The sequence below is a fragment of the Cygnus atratus genome, chromosome 4 (genome assembly GCF_013377495.2).
Source record: "Cygnus atratus isolate AKBS03 ecotype Queensland, Australia chromosome 4, CAtr_DNAZoo_HiC_assembly, whole genome shotgun sequence".
NCBI classification, from domain to species: domain Eukaryota; kingdom Metazoa; phylum Chordata; class Aves; order Anseriformes; family Anatidae; genus Cygnus; species Cygnus atratus.
Genome location: NC_066365.1, coordinates 74381380 through 74393992, shown reverse-complemented (window position 1 = coordinate 74393992; position 12613 = coordinate 74381380).

Genomic DNA, 12613 nt, shown 5'->3' with positions numbered 1-12613 from the left:
AACATCAGACTACACAGATATCATCCATACCTTATCTACACCAAAATGTCCAAATTGCATACTGGGCCCGAGTTAGAGAAATAGATTTGGTTGACATTTTATCTCTATAAAATAACCTCTCTCTGTGTCTTTTAAATCTTTTTTTCTTTTTTATTTTACAGATCTTTAACCACATGACAGACTACCCAGATCACTCACGGGTCAATACAATTCTACAACTTTGTAGAATGCCCAAAGTTTCCCTGTGCATGGAAACTGTCAGGAAAGGGGTATGATATCCTACAAGTTGCTGGATCTAGGAAATACTAAATTCCCGGTTTCTTCTTCTCAACTTATTTAAGCAGGATTCACACGGCAGTGGTAATCTATAATCTGTATATTATACACTGATTTATAAATCTAAATATTAAAATTTAAAAATGACACTTTCTAAATTGTCTCCAAACTTTTATATTTTTTCTTCAACTTGTCTAAAGATTATAGACCCTCGCTATAAATAAATGTGTTGTGTTTTGCAGCAGAAGCTCACAGAGAAAGGTGTATATTTTAGAGAAAATGGATATTCCAGTAGCTGAAGTTGCCCTCTCACTCACTCAAGGCAGATCAGAAATGATAGGATATCTTTATTAATGTTTTTTCTGTCAGGTAAGTACAGTTAACTGGCAAATGAAAATTGTTCTGCGATTAGCACTGCCTCATGCGTGTGCCAGTTTTGCTATAATTGACCACAATCACTTTTCATGTCAGAACGTGCAGAACAATACTGTCTTTAAAAATAAATGAAGGTATCTGAGCCTAGCTTTTTGCTAGGTATGATAGTCAGTCCTTTTTCATAGAACATAAGTACTCAGATATTGCAAAGGTTAGGTCACGGCAGTGCCTACATACACCTTCAGACAAATCAAGCAGATTTATGTTTCAGAAAGTCTGTCTGAGGCTTTCTGTATCCATCAGGTGTCCTCACTTATTCCTGCTGTTTCAGGGAACTGGAACCCAACTCCAGCAGAAAGATTTTAGAGAGAAGGAAATGGTAGAGGAATTTACCCATAGCAGTGTTTTTCCTGGTCTAGGAAGTCTGGGAAGACAAAAAGGAACAAAATTCAAAGAATCTTTCAGAGGATAAGTTGCTATAGCACTGAAACATCCAGCAGACCCCATCCACATTTTAATTAGCCCATGCTGGGCCAAAATCCAATGCTCTTGCCTGAATGCATAGTTTAGTACACCAAGAGCTAAAAATATATTTCCTTTCACTAGAGAACTTATGGCTAATATCATAACAAAACAGCTCTTTGAGAACTGGGAAAAAGTAGCCTGAAGCAAAATGCTGTTTTCCTCTTTCCTCTTCCCTTTTATTCAGTGAAAATGTAAATCATTCAGACAAGTCTGTATGACAGGAGCCACAAAGAATCAACACATCCCTTGACCAAAAAGTTTTCCTCAGTCTTCTTCTAGACTAATATGGGTAATTCAGGTCAGAATGTCTTTACAGAAAATTGTTCAAAATATCTGAACATTTTTGAGGTTCCTTCCATTACTCTGTGCACTCTGGGATTCACCATAAGCAGCTTGACTCAGCCGTGTCAAAAACAAACAAACAAACAACAACAATAAAAATCACAAAATCCTGCAGATATTTAACTCCAACTTGATCAGTTGATCACAGACACATGATCTGGATGAGCAAAAGAACTCAAAATGCAAGTTCCTCTGCCTCCAAATCATGATTTCAATCTCTGTTGTTAGCTTTACATCATCATCTTTTGCAAAGATACTGGGCAATTTTGGGCTTTGCTCATGAGATACCCACAGTTTTGCACCTGCCTCAGCAAGTCCTGTATCATGCAGCTTCTTTCCTGCTCACAAGAGCCGAAGGCAACTAAGGTCACCCTAATCCATGATTCATTGACCAGCTGTGGCTGCTGTTTGTGATGCAGAGTAGAAAACAACCCATAGAGCTGTGCTTGCATCTTAGGGGAAAAGTACTTAAAAAAAAAAGGAAAAAAAACACAACAACAATAACAAACACACACACACACACACACACACACACACACACACGCCACCACCCCAAACCCCAAAACAATACAAAGCAAAACACCAAGAACCTCAGATTAGTGAGACCTGCTCCACCTGTAGCTTTTTGATGTCCCCTTCTCTCCTGTATGATACCTGTGGCAGGTGTATCATCAGTCAAAAGATCAAACTCACTGATATCTTTGGCACATTTGGGAAATGCAAAGCTTGCGAGGCCTGACAGGGCTGTATGGTTAAAATAAATCCTAACAGGAGGAATATTTGAAGTCATATTTACTTAAAATATTTAAGCTAACCTACAAATGCTGTATAATTTGCCTTTTTCACCAATAGGTGGTGCCAATAATTTATGCATTTGTATCTTCTGCTGGGCAGATGACTCAGAATAGATAATTTAGCTGCACTGACTGTGAACAAACCATCTGCAGGGAAAAGTTTTACCCCAGTAAACTTCTGGGAAAAAGTAGATTTTGTTGAAGTAGCCACAGCATAGAGGTGGAAAGTGGTGAGAAAAACCTTATGCTTCAGCATGAGTCTGGCTGAACTGGCTGGCTAAACTGGAATAGTCCTCCTTTGCGTTATTGAGAAAAAAAATAAAAATAAATTAATTAAGCTCTTCTTAGCCAGGGAAAGATCCTCCTCTGCACTAATCATCATGGGACTTTCAGATATGCAAGTTAGCCTTTACCCTTACTTTTGCACTAAGTCAATAGGAGTATGTCTGAAAGGTCAAAAGGGAATGTATTCTTTCATTGAATGAAAAGAAACCAAAAATATCCCTTTGTTAAAGCTTTTTACATTAAAAAGCCACAGCTGGCATTTCTGGTGGGGTACGTGTCAATTTTAGCTGGACAGCAAAATGCTGAGGCTTTCTTCTTCAGGATGAATATTAAATTCCCTGTTTAAAATAACTGATACTATTGTTACTTGTTTTCTGCATTTTGCTGGGTTAAGCGTCTTCTTGAGCCATTCCTACTGCAAATTTGTGATCTTGGATCAATATTACAGTGTAATGAAATGTCACAAATTACATAAAAGATAAGATAAGCTTTGAAATATGTTTAAGCAGCTTAAATATTTTTATTATTTATTTTTTTCAAGGCAACATATTCAACACTTGATGGTAAAAGGAGGAAAAGATTGGAAGATGCCAGGAAAAAAAAAGTGTGCCAGAAAGCAAATTCGAGAAGCCAAATTTTTCAAAATTATGTCTACTTGGCTTTGGAAAGTCTTTATCATTAGAGGTCATTAGGCATAAATTTGTTGAGGTATGCTTGAACATTTGTAGAAGTGACCCCATTCCCTGGTAGAAAGTGACATTAAACAGCCAGGATCCCCTTCAACTCTACTTGTGTGTATCACAATACAAAGGTAAAGTGAAATTTTCTCTACCACACTGAGTCAGGATGAAACCTTCTCCTCCATAAACCTCTGACTCATCTCATTTGGAAATATTTATTTATTTATGTATTTTAATTTTTGCTACCTTCTCATAGAAAACTTCTCATTACGTTGTTAGTGTTGTAAAAAAAAAAAAAAAGGAAAACAAAAAAACACCACCACCAAAACAACAAAACAAAACAAACAAACAAACAAATAAAAAAACAACAAAAAACAGCGTTCCAGCTCCTGCACTGAATGTTGGGGATGGGGAAAACTTGTCCTTGTGGCTTTATCAAATAATATTTACTGGTCTAGATCCTTGGGTGTCAAACCTGGAAAACACAGCAGTTTCTTTTGTTGTTGATAATTTACTAGTAAAATAAGTTTTCCTATTCCCTGTGGTTGAGTCACAGTGTACCAGACAGCTTTTGCCAGCTATTTTTGTGTCAAACTGCTTTGACAGCAAATACATTTTAAAAATAAAATTGTAAATTCACAGTGGGAGAGTGGTTTTAGGGAAACAAGCCATAAACTCATACTCACCAATGCAAGACCATTTCTACCATTAAGGCAATGGATCTAAGTGTTAGACAATTCACCATCAGTGTGCAAAGTGGAATTATAAGAGACATTACAACAATGATTAAATCAATACATCTATTTGTGTCAGCGATTAAAATAAATCTGTAGGGGTCTGGTCGAGGCCCTAAATATTAATTACCAATTTCTAAATATATAGCAGAAGTGTGAAACAGGTTTTCAAGGGATGGATTGTATTTCATTCTTCGGTCTCTCCAGTCTTTTTCTTTACCCTCACTAAAGTTAATTTCACGCATGAAAGTCTTCAGTTCAGTAGCAACCTCCCTATGCTACTGTGACCCTCTGCATTCAGACAGAACAATAAATTGGAATATCCAACAAGTGTCAAGTTTTTGCTTCCCCCTCTTCCAGTTCCTGACCCCAACTCTGATAAAGCACAGTATTTTTTTTTCACAGTTGAACTCCAGAGAATTTTGGCGCTATAACCTCTCAAAGCTTCCAAAATGAAGACAATCTGGTGTCCATGGCTGCAGAAACAAACCTCCCCAGACATGCTCTTAATTAAAAAGGAATTAATCAAAAAGGAACTTTTGAGCATTGAATTTAATGGAGTTTTCCTTTTATACAGCTACAGGTCTGGCCCTGTATCCACTGCTTTAATTCATTTTAACTGGAGTATATCTTGCTAACATGGCATGCTGCTGCATGTTTACCTTTTATTTTTAACCTACATTTGAAAATAATAATAGTATTTTACCTTTTTAAAATATCCAGTTTTGTCAATCATGTGCAAAAATTATCTGAGGTAATACTGAATTATTTATTTTGGGTAGCCTTGGTGATGTTACAGCTACTTTGCATTTTCTTAAAATATCAACCTCTCTGCAGTTCCCAGAGGAGCTGTCTAGAGAAAATCAATGAGCTTCAATTGACGAAACGAAGAAGAGACTGAAGAGGTGATGTTTTCATGTACGTAAATTGTAAAGTGTATTCATCAGAATGTGGAGAAGCAAAAAGCAAAATTAAAGTCTATGGGAACTTTTCAAAATCTAATGAGATTCTCTTTCTCCTGTAGCAAAAAAATATGCAAGAGGCTCATGGAACAAGGAGGAAAGTCATAAATGCAATTTAATTCTCTTTTCCATAGAGAAGCACTAATCATAAACGTTCTATTTTAAGTGCATAACGAAAGTAATAAAATATATGCACTGCACAAGAAATATCTTTCATGGGTAAACTTTTTCATCTCTAAACATAGTAACTCAGTACCAACTCTATTAAGCCTGTGATCTTTATCTGGAACATCCAGAAGACGGATATTCTAGTCCCTCATATTTTACCATCTCAGGGACATTATACAGAGAAATAATTAGCTGTTGACATGAGACAACACTAGAATCCAGTTTTCAAAGGGCCCCAGGAGTTGTATTTGTCCAGAACTGGGCTTTTGGTTTGTCTGGGGTCTGTTTTGTCTTCCAGCTAGCAAGATGTGCCAGCTGCCTTTGGAAAGCCTCAGGCAATCCAGTCTCCGGCCTGAGCAACCCTACAAATCCTGTCTTCAGCATCTGCCTCATGACTTCCAACTGTCCTTGCCATACTCTCTAAAGACATTCATTAAACTTTTGATAGTTTGGGTCTATAAATGTGATATCTATAGAGAAAAGGTCTCTATCAAACCCAGGGACAGATGAGGCTAGCACAGTTGCTAGCATGTCCTATCTCCTTTGACCTGCCCGGCTGAATCCACATCTTTTTGTAAAGGCACACATTGTGAGGAGTTGTAGGAAGACATCATAAGTTGCCTGGCTTAGCCTGGAATATCCCAGGCCCACCATCTTGTTATACCAAGCTGTTTCTTTTCTTCTGCAGGTGAATGTATTTTGTTCAGTTAATGTTGTTGTTGAGATCTACAGATCGAAACACCATTTAAGAAATGGACCTGTAACAAGGATTGTTAGTGCGTGAGCACATCTCTGAAATATTATCACTTTCATTTTTAAGAACCCTACAATCTCCCATCTCTGTTTTGTCATGATTAGCAGGTGTGTGAGCACTTTGCTCTCTGTCATTGTGAGGAGCAGAAGCGCGAATCTCTGACTCCCATCAAATAGCTATTTTCTACTCCCTGTCTTTTTGGGCTAAGATGAAAGGAACTGTTAAAAATAAATACATGTTGACTCTGAGCTTTTTGATTAAACATCAAATGTAAGGACTAAATTTACATCAGCACAGTAGTGCACAGCAGTAAGTTGTGTCCCTGTGTTAAATGTGTGCCATATGGTTTTCCAGCCTGTTTGAATTGACTGAATAAGGTCCCAGTAACCACACTATCATTTTTAAGGCCATTGCCATCCTATGTAAAACAGGCTGTGGGGTCACTTAGTAAATCTTACATGAATTTCCAGCTTAGTTAAAATCTTAAATGAAATTATTTAAACATATATGTAAACATTTATATTTAAATTATATATTTATGTTAAATATTTATAGTTAAATTTATATTTAAATAGATAAATTTTAAATAAATTTTCATATAATTGTGATTTTTTGCAATGGAGGAACATATTGTTTTTACATTAACATTCCCAATCATTGAAATCTGCAACCTTGCTTCTTCACCCCCATTCCAGCTACTGGATCTTGTAGTTTAGGTGGAAAAGAAAACCGAGTGGCTGTCTCCCTTGTGTACAGTGAGTCAAGACATAGTAACTGCATCACTTTGCAAGTGCCTAGAGTGTGTTTTCCAGATCCCTTGGCAAAATGGTCTCTATACAGGAGCTCAATGAAGAATATGAAATCTCTCTGCTACCAAGATCCTAGATCTGGCACATTACTTTATTTGCCAAAACATGTTCAGAATGGAGAAGAGAGCATGAACATAGGTTTATTCCCTGCTCTCCCTTCTTCAGAAGTTCAGGTTGGCCATAGGTGACTTCATTTCTCTACCCAGATCTTGAACAGATCTGGAACAGAAGAGAATGAAATTACTGAGTGCCGTTACTACTTATTCCTAGGCTGCTGCTGTGATTACAAGAAAGAAAGAGACTCACAAATCCTCCCACTAAGGAATCTGGCTGACTTTCCATCCCACTCAAACCCCTTCATTTATGATGTGAAGTTTTGGGCCCAGGACCTTTCCTACTTTTTGCTTTCTCTGTAACAACTGAGACTTTTTACTTTCTCTATAACTGAGATGAAGCAGACTGTGAGGCCAACACTAAGACCTCATATCTAAATATGAGCCCTCTTCTCCACTCCTAGTATAATCCTAAATGCCTATGGAAATGTAGCCTTTGATTCATCTTTCCTCCTACCATCTGCTGATGTATACTTAGAAAAATACCAGGATTGGGTCTTGTATTGCCAAAAAAAAACAAACCACAAAATGTGGTATTATGTTCTTATGAATCAGATTGAAAGATTTTTGTGACTTTTGTTTCAGGAACACAGTCCTCCCTTTATTTGATTGATGAAAGCAAACAAACAATAAAATAAGCAAAAATTCCAAGTGAAAGGCTTGTGCTAAGTCATAAGAGAAGATATAGTAAATAGGTGGCTATTCTGCTGAGAACAGTGGTGGCTTTCAAGGTAGGTACATCCATTCTGCTGGTTACTCAAAGAAGATCACTTCCCACTGAAGGGTAAAGAAAACTATTCTAGGTTTTGGGCCCTAGAAAGCAGAAATGTGCAGGAAAATGAACAGGATGAGAAATCCTAGAAAGACAATGCACATCTTGTGCTGGTCTGGTACACTTTGTTCTTAGATTATGGAAGCAAAATGAGACCTCATTAAAAGGTCAGCTTGGAAAGAGAGGAAACAGGCCAGTTCTCAGGAGACATTTTTGTCAAATTTCCAAGAATACAAATGCAGCTTCATCTGAGAAAGGGCCCTGCTCAATATAATAAACTTCAAGAAAAGAACAGGCAGGCGAGAACTATGTCACCATGTTTTTCTTTCTTCTGCGACTCACATCATGGCTGCTCTGCCACTCTAGCAGTGTTCGCTCCCTCAGCACCTCAGTACACCTCTCTCAGATATTTCTGGTCATCATCCAAGCCTCCACTTTCTCCTAACTGAATTACCCTTCTGTCTTCTATTCAAATATTATCACTCTTCTGGGAGAGATACCACTTTCCAGTCCTTCCAAGAGATACGAATTGAAGAGTTCATGCTTCAGGCTGTGCTTTCATGGACAATATCTAAGCAGGAGACAGAAAAGAGCTGACTCCACCCTTTGTTCCTCTCCACTGACTCCTGGATTTGCTGAGGAGCAGAACTGTCATCCCTTTGAAGGGAATATTTAGCAATCAAACAACCGTATCTTTTTACTAGACCTTCTCCAGCCACTTCTAGAAAGGCTGATAACCTGGGGAGGGAGGATTTGAGGAGTTCAACATCTTAGAGATTTGGGTTTTATCCCTGTGGATTCCAGAGACAAGCGGTAAAAGAGAGGTGCTAGCATCTCCGTACCCTCATGTGCATTGTGTACAATTGGCTTAAGTGAAGCCAGCTGAAGAGTTTAGATGATACAGTCCAGTTGCATCAGAGATTTATCACTTTAGGAGTGAATCTGAGTTTCACTTCCATGAGTGTAAATCAGAAGGAACGCTACAGTGAATAAGTTTAAAATCTGAGTAAATTCAAAGAAAAAAAGTATAGACTACAAAATTTTACAATCAAGTTAAAGCAAGTATATCAGCATGGGATGTATGTAAGCAAATATCCTTTTTTTTTTTTTTCTGAAATGTTTAGGTACACAGAGATGCACATAGAAGACACTTTCAAAAGTCCCCAAGATCCTCTGTCATGCAATATTGCAGAGGGAAGGGGTCACGTCGTAAGAATTTTGTTAAATATCACAAAAACACATGGAGCTGGACAACACAAGCACTCCCATGTTCCTGAGAGTGCTCATCCTAACTCCTTCATGGTTAGCTGTGAGTGTAGTGGGAAATGAGAAAAAAAAAGTCTAATGGTTTGAGATCAGTACAAAGTCTGTGGAATTGGAGGGTTTTTCTCTGTGGGAGTAAAAGAGAGATGATATGTATGCCCTTGACTGAAAAAGGTACTGAAATGAGGAATGAGACAGATCAATGAGAAAACCAATAGAAATAATCTGCTGAGACCCCAGCAAATAACACCAGCTGAGCCAGGAAGAGGGCTCTGTGACATAGGTCCTTTCAGCCACCAGCATCTTTGATCAGAAACCTGAATCAGCTTTAAAATGTCAGTTTCCTAATAGCAAGTTCAAATTTCAAAGCAAAAGCAGAGTTCATGGAAAGACAAAACTCCCTTTAAAGGTTAAAGGAAGGAAGCGACAAGGTTTTTTCTTTTAATGCCCTTGTTACAAATTATTCTGCTGAGGTTGAAAAGCGGGAGTGAAATGTTAACTCTTTTCTCTTGCTTGCAAGGAGGAGACATTCGGCAAGAACTTGAAAGGTCAAGGCCTGGCAAAGTGCATCTACAGAATACAGTAATATACTTTGTGTTTCCCCAGCACTTTTCACCCACAAAACTCCCTGTATATACATGGGAGTTCCTGAAGTGCTCTGGAAAGTTAGTTGAGGAGATGGAGAACTCGGTCTTTGTAACATGGACCATAATCTGCAACTAGGGCTATGTCAGGCCAGTTTTGCAATCTGACACCAATGTCAGTGGCCATATTTCAAAAACTACCCAAGAGTACCAAAATTTTGTTACATACTCACTTGCAAACTGTTCCTGGAGCTGATTTTGACTGCAGTGGGGAAAGCAGATAAGGTACACTCTTGTAAGAAGGTACCTGAGCAGAATTTCCTTGCTTAAACTTCTATTTTGAGATCTTCTTCAGAATCACAGAATCGTCTAGGTTGGAAGAGACCTCCAAGATCACCCAGCCCAACCTCTGACCTAACACTAACAAGTCCTCCACTAAACCATATCACTAAGCTCAACATCTAAATGTCTCTTAAAGACCTCCAGGGATGGTGACTCAACCACTTCCCTGGGCAGCCCATTCCAATGCCTAACAACCCTTTCACTAAAGAAGTTCTTCCTAATATCCAACCTAAACCTCCCCTGGCACAACTTAAGCCCATTCCCCCTCGTCCTGTCACCAGGCACGTGGGAGAATAGACCAACCCCCACCTCGCTACAGCCTCCTTTAAGGTACCTATAGAGAGCGATGTGGTCGCCCCTGAGCCTCCTCTTCTCCAGGCTGAACAATCCCAGCTCCCTCAGCCACTCCTTGTAAGCCTTGTTCTCCAGACCCCTCACCAGCCTCGTCACCCTTCTCTGGACTCTCTCGAGCACCTCCATGTCCTTCTTGTAGCAAGGGGCCCAAAACTGAACACAGTACTCGAGGTGCGGCCTCACCAGAGCTGAGTACAGGGGGACAATCACTTCCCTAGACCTGCTGGTCACACTGCTTCTTATACAGGCCAGGATGCTGTTGGCCTTCTTGGCCACCTGAGCACACTGCTGGCTCATATTCAGCCGACTATCAACCAGTACTCCCAGGTCGTTCTCTTCCAGGCAGCTTTCCAACCACTCATCTCCCAGCCTGTAGCACTGCTTGGGGTTGTTATGCCCCAGGTGCAGGACCCCGCACTCAGCCTTGTTGAACTTCATACAGTTGACCTCAGCCCATCGGTCCAGCCTATCAAGATCCTCCTGCAGAGCCTTCTTTCCCTCGAGCAGATCGACACACGCACCTAACTTGGTGTCATCTGCAAACTTACTGAGGGTGCACTCAATCCCCTCATCCAGATCATCGATAAAGATATTAAAGAGGACTGGCCCCAGCACTGAGCCCTGGGGGACTCCACTAGTGACTGGCCTCCAACTGGATTTGACTCCATTCACCACAACTCTTTGGGCCCGGCTATCCAGCCAGTTTTTAACCCAGCGAAGCATACGCCAGTCCAAGCCACGAGCAGCCAGTTTTTTGAGGAGAATGTTGTGGGAAACAGTGTCAAAAGCCTTACTGAAGTCAAGATAGACCACATCCACAGCCTTTCCCTCATCCACTAAGGCTTCTTCAGCCTTGCTGGTCTGCAGGAAATGATGTTAGTCTCACTACCCCATTTCACTCATCTTTTCCAGAATCTTACACCTCCCAGAATTACTGAGCATATCCTTAAAGTATCTTTGCACAATACAGGTATGCTAATATCATGAGTTTACAACTGGGAAGCTGAAGTAGACCAAGGGCGTAAGACTACCAGGAGGTATAGACAAAATTCTTGGATAGCCCAGAACTACAAGTGTAAAGCTCTAGTTGTAGCTGATGACTAAGAGACCTCATATCACTTGGGGGTCTCAGCACAACTTGGGAAAAACTGGGACCTTGCTCTTCAGTGCCATCTATTCTGCAGAACCAGAATAGCGTCTGTCTCTGTCAAAACTAGACCATGCCAAAGAAAAAAATCAACTACTAGCGTCATTGCCCTGGATTTTGCTTTGTCTATGTGGGTCATCAGCTCCACCAGTGAATACCAAATTTCATCATACTGTGCATTTTCCAGGTTCTTTGCATTCATGTGAAAGAGCACAGTGAGTTCACAGATCAGAATGCTGGATGGCATATGTATGACTAAGTATGACTATCAATAGTAATATATTTCACTCTCAGATTGTTCTTTGACTGGATATATTTTACCCAGAAAGCCAAAACCATTAAAAAATCTCTAAATCCATAAAAAATCTGCATGATGTGTTCTCATTTGGTGTAAATCAGTGTGTCTTCAGTAACAAATCTGGCCCTAAATCAGGGACTTTTGATTTTCTAAAATAGGAAACAGGAAATGACAAACTATGAATTAGAAATAGATGCAAACGATGTAATTAGTTATTTCTGTCAACAACTGAGAATTGGCTGAGTATTATGTCCAGAAAACCTCAAATATATTACTCCAAAACTTTTTCCAAAACAGGGTTGTTTTCACAGATCCTATTGGAAATCCAAGGGCCTGAACCAAGAAAGGCAGTTGCCTGATAAAGGGAAGAATACTGTTCACAAAGCCTGCCTTCATAGATCGCATGTATTATTGCCATATAACATCACAAAGCTGAGAGATGGTGACCTGACTGAAGTACCTGGAGGAGTGTACCTCATTTCCTGAAGCCTTCTGCTTTGTTCCTTGTCCTGAAATCTGCATTTCCAATCTGCAAGATCCCAATCTGCGTCATTGCTCATTTGCATGAGTGTGTGGGTTCCTGCAGCACTTGCTGTAGCCAAGAGGATTTAACTGAGGAAATGGAAAATGCTGTTTGCTGGACACACAGAGAGGGAATATTCCAGCTGGCACTGTTTTCTAAAACTACTAAAAATTTCCATCAGATTCAGAACAATGAATCCATCTTTCAGCAGCAGGGACCATATAAGTAGTCAAAGTAGAACTTCATCTGCATAAAACTGGGGGATGTGGAGGGGCTTGTGGGGAAGGAATAGGAACATCCTGACAAGGTAGCATCAGCTCAGAAGGTGGGATGGGGTTCTGCCCTCGCAATATGGTGATGAGTAATCACAGGGAGAGAGCAGCAATGAGTCCTCCCTTGGGTTACATTGAGACCTAGTAGGGTTGTCTCCTAAATTACAATGTTTTTTAAGTTCTGTCCTTAGCTTGGAGGACCTGCAGTCACTTTTCCACTAGACACAAATTGGGCCAGCTT